The sequence below is a fragment of the Sceloporus occidentalis genome, unplaced genomic scaffold (assembly GCF_023333645.1).
Source record: "Sceloporus occidentalis isolate IW3139 unplaced genomic scaffold, rSceOcc1.0.p SCAF_5, whole genome shotgun sequence".
NCBI classification, from domain to species: domain Eukaryota; kingdom Metazoa; phylum Chordata; class Lepidosauria; order Squamata; family Phrynosomatidae; genus Sceloporus; species Sceloporus occidentalis.
The window spans coordinates 154146854-154157294 of record NW_028316985.1 but is presented as its reverse complement, the minus strand read 5'-3'; positions in this window follow the sequence as shown (position 1 = coordinate 154157294).

Genomic DNA, 10441 nt, shown 5'->3' with positions numbered 1-10441 from the left:
TGCCAAGCTTCAGTGTGAACCTACACAAACTGCTTTGCCCCCATGTTCACTTCTGCATCCCCCCTTAAACCCTTTTCTCTATCCTGTGCACAACACAGCATGCCTTTCAGTTTTATTTTATTTTATTTTATTTTATTTTTGAAAACTATTCCAGAGTTATGCTAATGCAATTTAAGTTTAGAAAAAGAAAGAACAGGAAGGAAATAGACTAAATAAATGAAATAAGGCTGCTTGATAATAGTGAGGGGAGGCAAGGGAAGAAGAGGAGACTGTGACATCATATGACTGCCAATATCACAGTTGTTATGGTAGCAATATTTTACACCTGAGGACTAATGGGAGTGTAGTGCAATTGGGAGCTTATTATAGGTTTTCCATGTCAATGAAAAGGGGTCTCCTACCCATGCATAGGAGACATAATAGCTATGGGTCAGAGGCAACACTGTGTGATAAGTATTTCCAAAGGTGCTATTTTATTACTATAATTACCATTTAAAAGCCATGTGCAGTAATCTCCTTACTTTCTGGGGTATTCACTTCCAAGAAAGGTAAAATAATTTGGACTGAACTACTGGCATGTTTTAAGTTTCCTTCAGATGTGCCATAGGCTTATTGAAAGACTCACTATATTCTACCCATGTTCTCCAACATTTCACAGATAAAAACCATCAGAGTGCGGTCAAGACAGTAAAAGTTCTTGATGAGGAAGAACAGACAAGCCACTAGAGACTGAAACCGTTTACTTTTGTGTAAGTCTGTCCATACTGTTGAGCTCATTAACTACACTTGCAATTTAAACTCAGGTTGCAACAATTAAAATAAGCTGAGAATAAATGATCAGAGTGGAAGGAGAGAAAAACTAGGACATTTAAAATCAACTGAAAAAGTGGGACAACAGAGAATTAATAGGGACTGACCTTACCAAACTAGGACACTTGGAAGCTATGTTTACCTACAAACTGGTCTGTAGCCTTTCACAGGACAGATACACCTTAGATTTCAAAGGAAGTCTTCTTGGCTCTGCCAGTGATGAATTACTTTAATAGCTTTGTTTTGCCCAGCTCCCTCATGGCCCATAAGGAATGTGGCCTCTGCCTATATCAAGTCTTCCTCCAATACCATCTTAAACAACACCTTAACATTTAAAGAACAATGCAGCTGTGTAATTCTTCCTTATTGACATTTCTCTCCTTAAAAATGTCTGACAAGGAAGTCTGAAAGCTTCCATAATATATGTTGCACCTTTCGGTTGGACTAACAAAGGTATTACTGGATTTTGTTATATGTTTCATCCATCATTTCCTATGTGTTCAGGACTGAGCCTCATGTAGAAGGTCAATAATATAAGTAGCAAGAGGAATTAAGATAGATCCCATCTTGGGAAAATCAGCAAGTCCTGTGGGTCTTTGTGCTAGAACAAAAGCATACACAATTGGCCTGGGTCAGAACAACAGCCTGACATGAGTGAAGCTAAGGAGAATTCAGAAAAGCCTCTAGCATTAGGGTTTGCTTAGAAGGAGGAGGAACCAGGTGCAAGAGGGAAAACAATTTTCTCTACATCTGAAGCTTTCACTGCTTACCAGACCCTGCTGACATCCTGTCCTCTGACAGAGTATAATGAAGAAAAAATGTCCCACATCACCAAACAAGTACAAATTCCATTGCCAGCAAGATCACATGGTCAAAGTTCAATAAGAGTGTTTCCTTTCCATTTATTCTTTCTTGGGCTGCACAACCCTCTTTTCTCTTACCAGGCTCAGCAAATCTGTTTACTTCTTCCTTCCAATTTCCTATTTACATTCAGAATATTTATGGTATTTTAAGAATTAGAGTCCTATATATACATTCTACAGCTGGGTATAAATGATGTATGATCTCAGTATTGTGGAAACTTGGAAACCAGTTCATAAATTTACGTATGGCAACAGTATATAAAAACATCAAAGAAGACTTTTGGTTTGTACACAAGGGATTATTTTAAATGGCTTTTAATTTTTGCCATTTTTAAATCCGCCCCTGCCCCCCCACACACATTACTGTGATGAAAACAAATTTATAAAGATATTCATAATGTTAGTCTAATATAGAAAATGGTGTTTGGAAGCATCAACAAAGACATAGTTTCAGATAATGAGCACAGTACATAACATCCTTGGGAGAGAGTAAAGAGGGTGTCTGCTACTACTGGCTACACAGCAGAGAAAGAGATAGAAAGGTGAAAGGACGTGAACAGTGTCAGTTTATAAGCAAACTGGTGCAAACTGGGAGCAGCCTAATGCACCCTAGCCCTGTTCTCTTCCTCTATTTCCCTGGTCATACACAATTCCTCTATTTCCCTGGTTATATATCATTTGAAGTGATAATTCAAACTAGACAATGAGGAAATAGAAATAGTAAAAGAGTTCTCATATCTGGGATCAAACATTGATTGGAACGGGGACTGAAGCTAAGAAATCAGAAGATTAAGAATGGGGAGGGTGGCTATGAAAGAACTAGAAAAGATCCTAAAATGCAAAGACATACAGCTCAACACAAAAGTCAGAATCATGGTCAGAATACAGACCATTGTATTCCCTATTACCATGTATGGATGTGAGAGCTGGACAGTCAAGAAATAAGATGGGAGGAGGGTCAACTCATTTGAGATATGGTGCTGGAGAAGATGCTGAGGATTTCATAGACAGCCAAATAGACAAACAAATGGGTCCCAGAGCAGATCAAGCCAGAAATATCCCTAGAAGCCAAGATGACAAGACTTGGATTGTCATACTTTGGACACATCATGAGAAGGAATGAATTGTTGGAGAAGACAACAATGTTAGGAAAGGTGGAGGGAAGTAGAAAGAAAGGCAAATGCCAGATAGATGGGCTTAATTAAAGAGACCACAAATATGAGTGTGGAAGCTGGGCAGAGCAGTAGAGGACAGGGGGGCCTGGAGATGTCTCATCTATAGGGTCGCCATGGGTTGAGATTGATGTGAAGGCAGTTAACAACAACAAGATATCTTGTGCAAACATGGTTGCACATTTTTTCACTTACAGTACATAAGGCTTCAGATGATTTCCTTGTTTTACTGTAGCAACATTCCTCTTTTGGCTGCAATAGGGGAATATTTCATAGCTAATACAAGCTAATTGTGTAGAGAGCCAGTATAGCATAGTGGTTTGAGTGATGGACTATGACTTTGGGGACCAGGCTTTGACTGAAGCCTGTGATAGGTTCACCTTAGGGTCACCATAAGTCAGAAAGAAGTTGAAACCTATTATTTTACTTTTCAGATATTAAGGAGTCTTACAGTGGATAGGCGAAACTCAAAAAGAAAATTGGATGCCCCTGCTCAGCAAAATGAGATTTAAATAAAAATTGACGATATCTTGATATAAGGAACCGAAACTAAGAGCAGGGGAAATACATTTGAGAACTGAACAATTTCCTATGAATGAGATAGTAAACAGGTTGGACTGTGATAGCAGGAAGTTTTTATGTTTTATTAATACTACATATATATGCATTGGTATGTAAAGCTTCTGATATATGTGGTTATATGTTTTATTGTGTATTTGTTCGTGTAATGTTTGTGTTTTTAAAATCAATAAAATTTATTTTTAAAAAAAGAAAGAAGTTGAAAGCACACAACAAAAACTCACTGGCAGCTCTCCATTGTTCTCTTTTGGTCTACCTGAACTTGAACATTGTGGTTCAGTTTCTTGATCAGTTTCTTATTTATTTTTTAAATTTTTTTAATCCTTCCAAAAGTTTAATTATATTTTGAATTTTTAATGAACTTCTGTATGTATCATTTTAACTTTTGTAAGCTGTCTTGAGAACCAAGCTGGTGAAAAGGTGGGATATAAATGAATAAGTGCAGGTAGATAAATAGGTACCACTTTGGTGGGAAAGTAACAGCGTTCGATGCAGCCATTCTGGCCACATGAGCACAGAGTCATCTTTTGACAATGCTGGCTCCCTCGAGTTAGTAACAGAGATGAGTGCTGCCCGTACAGTTGGACACAACTGGACAATCATGTCAAAGGGAAAATCTTTACACCCCTCTCTATATATATGTACAACCATACAATATAACTTATTGGGTTATTTAAATTACACCTCCCCTTTCTCCTTGTGTGGGTTTCAAGGTGTTATTCAGTTTTAAAAGCACAAAACAACTAAAAAACTCTTAGTACAAAAATTTAAACACAATTATTTTAAGCTTTGATTTTAAAAAACACAACTTAAAAACAGTATTAAAAAGACATTTAGAACATAATAAAATAAACACTATAATAAAAACATAATAAAATGAACACTATATACCCCATCTGTCCCAAATATTAAAAACCAAATGCCTCCTTATATAAAAAGTTATTTACCTTTCAGTAGAAAGACAGGAATGATGGGTCTAAACAGAGGTCTTGTTAGAAGCAATCACCAAAAAGAATTTATCTTGTGTCTTTGCCAAATGAGTCTGGGATCATGATAGGACTGACAGAAAGCTTTCTCCTTCAGCCTTAGCCTTAGAGTATGGGCAGGCTCATATAGAAAGAGGCAATTTTTCAAATAATCTAGACCCAAGATGTGTAGGGCTTTACATGTCATAGCCAGCATTTTAAATGCTATCTGGAAATAGATCAGCAGCTAATGGAGTTGTTTCAGCAAAGGGGTCATATGCTTCCTATAATCTGCCCCAGTTAGCAACCTGGTTGCAGCATTTTGCACCTACTGAAGTTTCCAAACAGTTTCCAAAGGGAGTCATGTGTAGAGTGCATTACAGTAATCTAAGGAGTTTTTTGCACAGCTAAAAAACTCGGCTTACCTTTCTCAGTTTGAATGCTCTCCCAGGATGCAGCTGGATATTATCGCACACATTTTGCTGCTGATGCCCCCTCGTGCCTAAAACCCAGTTAGAAGCCACACTCAGCTGACTGATTTGCAAAGCTGGGAAGCTTCTGAATTTGCAAATCAGCCAGCTGATCATGGCTGAGAGCTGAGATTTAGGCAAGTTTAAGGTGGGAGGCAGCATCAGTGGCAAAAATAGAGTGATAATATCCAGCTGCATCCCGGAAGAGGATTCAAACCAGAAAAGGTAAGCCAGGTTTTTTAGCTATGAAAAAAAAACCTCCTAAATGAGATGTACCATATATACTCAACTATAAGTTGAGAAATTTTTGCCCCAAAATAATCTCCAGAATCCTGGAGATTATGCACGGGGCAACAGGTCTTTCACCAAGCTTCTCCCCAGCTGGGCTGCCTCCTCAAGAGGCAGCCCAGTTGGGGAGAGCCTGGGAAGGGCGTGTGTTCGCCCTGGAGTCTCTCCTTTGCTGGGCTTCCTCCACAGAGGAAGCCCATCAAGGGACAGGTTTCCCAGGGCACGCGTTTGCCCTGGAGACCTAGCCTTCGCTGGGCTCCCTCCTCAGAGGAAGCCCAGCGAGGGACAGGCTTTCAAGGGCATGCATTCACCCTGGAGACTTCTCCTTCGCTGGGTTTCCTCCACAGATGAAGCCCAGCGAGGGACAGGCTTCCAAAGGCGTGCGTTCGCTCTGGAGACCTAGCCTTCATTGGGCTCTCTCCACAGAGGAAGCCCAGCGAGGGACAGGCTTCCAAGGGTGCGCGTTCACCCTGGAGACCTAGCCTTCGTTGGGCTCCCTCCGCAGAGGAAGCCCAGCGAGGGACAGGCTTCCCAGGGCGTGCGTTCGCCCTGGAGACCACTCCCTTGCTGGGCTACCTCTGCAGGGGGAAGCCTAGCTGGGGACAGGCTTGCAAGGGCATGTGTTCACCAGCAGCCTCTCCCCAGCTGGACTGCCCCCTCAAGTCTGACCCTCGACGTATCCATGGGTCATATAAATACCCACTTTTTTGGCCCCAAAAGTTGACCTCGAGTTATACACAAAGTCGACTTATAAATGAGTATATACGGTAATCAAAGTGTGTGTCACCATAACCAGATCTGATATATCTAGGAATTGCTGCAACTGGTGGTCCAGTTTTAGCTGTGCAAACACACCTCTGGCCCCCACTGAAACCTGGGTATCCAGGCTTAGATCTGAATCTAAAAGCACACTCAAGCTGTGAACCTGAGATTTTTTCTGGTGGGGAAAGGATGTAACCACATTCGATATAGGCTGAATCCTTACATCCTGAGCTGCCTGATCAAGCACTTCTGTCTTGCCTGGATTAAGTTTCAGTTTATTTGCCCTCATCCAATCAATTACAACAAACCTTGCTCCTGTCTGCACTTGCATGGGGCAACCCAGAGTATCCTGATTCCAAAGCTGGCACAACTTCCCTCATTGGAAAGGTCCCCTGTTCCGCTGGTAGACTATGGAACTCAGATAATAATAGCTTTTACTTGACATGATTTTTCTCCTTGCAGATTCACCTGATATGACTGCATTCACTGCACTTTCCCTGATATGAACCTGCTCTGTAGGATTCTACTGAATGAGACTTCACTGAAAGACATAGTAATGCTCCCCAAAGCCTCAGTCCTCTATAGAAGACCTCTGTTCTCAGGGCACTGTGCATCCTTGAAGAAAAAGAACATGGTCAGGTCTTACCAGGCCATTGGTTTTTGAAAGAAAAACTTCCAAGCTAATAATTTTTAGCATATTTGGTTAGTCTGCCTTGTAGTAAGAAACCTTACCTTTGCTGTGACCCAGTTTTTCATCCCTTCTGGCTGATACAGAGACCAATTTGAAGGAGCAATGTTAAGAATTGAACTGTTGTTATTTGCATGCCAGTGGGGGGGGGGGGGGGGGAATCTATTGCATTCATTTGAACACTCATTATGCATTAAAGTTCTCAAACACCACTGATAATAATAAGCAGAAAATACCACAGACATTAGTTCACTGTGTTCCACTGAGGAAACCCTTAAAATGAATATTTGCCAAGTATATTCCTTTGATATTTATCCAGCAGTTCAGCTGCTAAATAGAAACACATTTTTTTGGCTACACAAAGCACAGAGCAGTAGGAGATGAAGCCAAAACATGAGAGCAAGTTGAATTGGTTGATAATTTGTTAATATTTCATGGAGTTGGTACAATATTGATTGATTCCTAATTTGTGCATGTATACTGTACCCTTTTATAGTTATAGTGAGCATGTGCTTGGTGTTTTGGTCCCCCCCCTTCCCCCCCCCCCCCCCCCCCCAATTCTGGACTATCTTTTAGCAGTTCAGATTATTTTATTGCCTTTCTACTGGAGTACCTCTTAACAGGATATTTGTTTGTTTCATTCTTGATTGTTCCCAGATTGTTTTTGCCCCATGCCTATTCTGAATGGGAAAGGCTACAATGCTTTTACACAATAGAAACAGATAGAAACATTGAGGGTAGGTTAGGAATGCACCAGATAGGATACATTGAAGATGGCCAAACCAAATTGTCAAGGTTATTAGTATGAGGGAAATCTCCCTTGGATACCGGGCCTGCCCTGCCTTTAGGCATAGTGAAGCAACAACCTCAGGTAGCATAATGTGGGGGGAAAGAAAGGCCTTAACTTGCCACCTTAAAGAAATATAGGAGAAGCCATCCCAGTATCCCTAGGGAGGGCGTTCCAAAAATGGTCTGCTGCACAGAAGGCCTTCTCCCACATTTCCACCAACCAAGCTTACGCAGGCCCAAATGGATAGGGTCCTCCAAATAGCCTGGTTCTGATGCTATAAAGCTTTATAGTTATACCCAACACTTTGAATTGAATTTTGTCTTATGGGATTCTGGGATTTGCAGTATTTTGAATTCTCAGCCAGAGAACACTAGTGCCCATATTGCAGACCTCAACATCTCATAGGATGTTGTCATGGCAGTTAAAGCAAAATATATTACTGTATTTGTCGTGTGAAAGAACAATATCAGAAATGTTGCCTATTTATCTGTCACTTGAGGGCTTCCTGGAAGTATTCCATTGTCTACATTAGGAAGCATGATGTGGAGCTACATAGGTTTTTGGTCTGATCTGGTGTTATGTTCTGGATTTAGTTTGAGCTGATACTTAAAATACAATATGACCTCTATACCTATGGGACTTGTACCCATGTCTAAAAAGAAGTTCTCTCTAGGCATTTTCTAGGTCCTTCAGTGCAATTCTATGGAATGCTTCCAGCAGATGTTGACCATTGAATCACCCTGGGGAACTTAGAAATGCCTGGAGAGATGTTATTTCCAGGGAGATTATCACACCAGGGCCAATTCAGCAACAATCGCAGTAGTGAAAGCTAATGCAACATTAGTGCTAGAGTGCTCGGTATTTTCGCACAGTGGTGCAATTGCGTGATAATTGTGACATAAAAACCTAATAATATTGCAATCATATTCCACACACATTAATGAATGCATCATTAGTACATTGGAATTTATTGTTTCACACATGCGCCATTTTGGCACCACAGCACATGTCTGCAAATCATGTTTCTGTTCTGCATTATTTTAATTCAGTGTAAACAAAACTGTGCCCATATCTTAAAAGAAGAAAGAAATTCACTGCAAAACCGATTCTGGCAATGAGAATGGATTGCCTCCACCGAAATGCTAGCTGGGTAAATGTCTCTGGTTGCTTCTTCAGTATCGCAAATAAAACTTGATTAACTTTCGCACCCTCGCAATTGTGCTTCATTTGCGCTATTGAGAAGCCATTCACAGGATTTCCCCATGAATAGTTTGTTGCAGAGCAGTCCAGGTTCTTCATGGGAGAAGTCCTGGATGAGTTTGACGTTTTCTGAAAATCTTCAGTGCAATGGAGTGATTATGCCACGAGTATGCCTTTTACTCCTATTTTCCCCTCCATCTGATAATCTCCTAGGAATCTCTAGGTCCTTATTGCAACCATATGGTCAACTTCTTCTAGAAGCATTCATTTCAATAGGGTTTGCTTTTACCTGCACTTTAACATTTCCATGGTATGGAAATTGTACTGTACTTAGAAAGTAACACGTCTTCTTGGGTACCTGCCCATGCAATATTAATCACTGTGTGAATGTATTATAGGGCGATACTTCTACCTAACACTCATTTACAGTGACACATCTAGAAGGTTAGTTGCCAGGGCTTTTGTACTTGAATGAGCAGAGTTTTTGTTTTTATTTTTTTTGTGACAGAAAAGCTTCCAAAAGATAAGCTTATTTTAAAATAGCTGAATAAAAATAGGTGCCATGAGCTGAATGAAAATAGGATGTAGCATGCTGAAGAAGATAATTTAATTCACAAGGAACCAAAACTGGTCAGACACAGAAAACAAACAAGGAATTCCACTAATGGAATTTAAAGTCTCAGTTTCCATATCTAGAGTTTATTTAGAAATAAATATAAATTTAGCGTCCGCTAGCAGCTTGAACTCTAGGTTTCCTCTGTGAAAGGTCACTTTGTAAGAGTTGCTTCTACTTGCTACAATTTTCTCACCATTGTATTAATTTCTGGGAAGTGCAAGGATCAAGTCTGAGGTTATGTTTATATGGCGCAGGGTGGGAGGAAAGTTCACAATTTATAAAATTGACTGTGGCATGGTTTGCATTTCTCTGCAGCATTTTGTTTCTATTTTACAATTATGCTTTAAAGTCACTGGCACCTAGAAAGCAAACCCCTGCAAGTTTGCACCATTGCATTGAAAGTCTATGTTTAATTTCCAGACAGAATCTGTGATGAAAGGTATGACATTGTGCCCATATGCTCAGTGTAACAGAGTTGAAGAAAATGACATCTTTGAAATGTAATAGTAATTAAAAATGTTGCTTTTTACTGAACATCAGTTATAGAGAAAGTATGCCATTTTACAGACCATATAGTTCCTAAGCAACAAACAGGATACTGTAATAAATGTGTTTTCAATCACCAGGCTTTTCTTCAAATTAAAAATAAAAATTAAATATTTTTAAAAACAGAAATATCAGCCAGATATAGGATCAACACAGTCCAATGAAGACTCCAAAGCGTTTTATGTTCCATCATTAATAACCTTCATTAGAAAACTTTTATTAGTCATTTTTAATTGTCTGGATTTCTTCCAGAGCATGGAATGATAATTTCTAAAAGTAAAGCAACTCTGATATTCATTCATAAAGTCTGAAAAATAGCTTGCTACTGTAATTCATTGTCATACTGGACAAACAAAAACAAATTCATTACATTGTTTATTACACTTCTTGTTATTTTTCAATTACATTACCATAGCACTGAAAAGGGAATGGCAGAACACCATTTAAAATAATGTCAAAATGTACCTTTAAAAGATTTAAAAGATTGGAGACAAGCTTTTTGTCTCACTAATAGAATTTAAAGATTTTTCACCCCTGGACTTTAAGAGCCTCCCAGTATCCCCATGGGCAGAAGGAAGAGAGGCCTCCCTGTATAAATACCTCTCCATACCATCTGAACAATAAGACATATTGATAAAATGCAGGACTATGACTAGCATTGACATTTTTTCTTTCCTTCCCCAAATGATTTC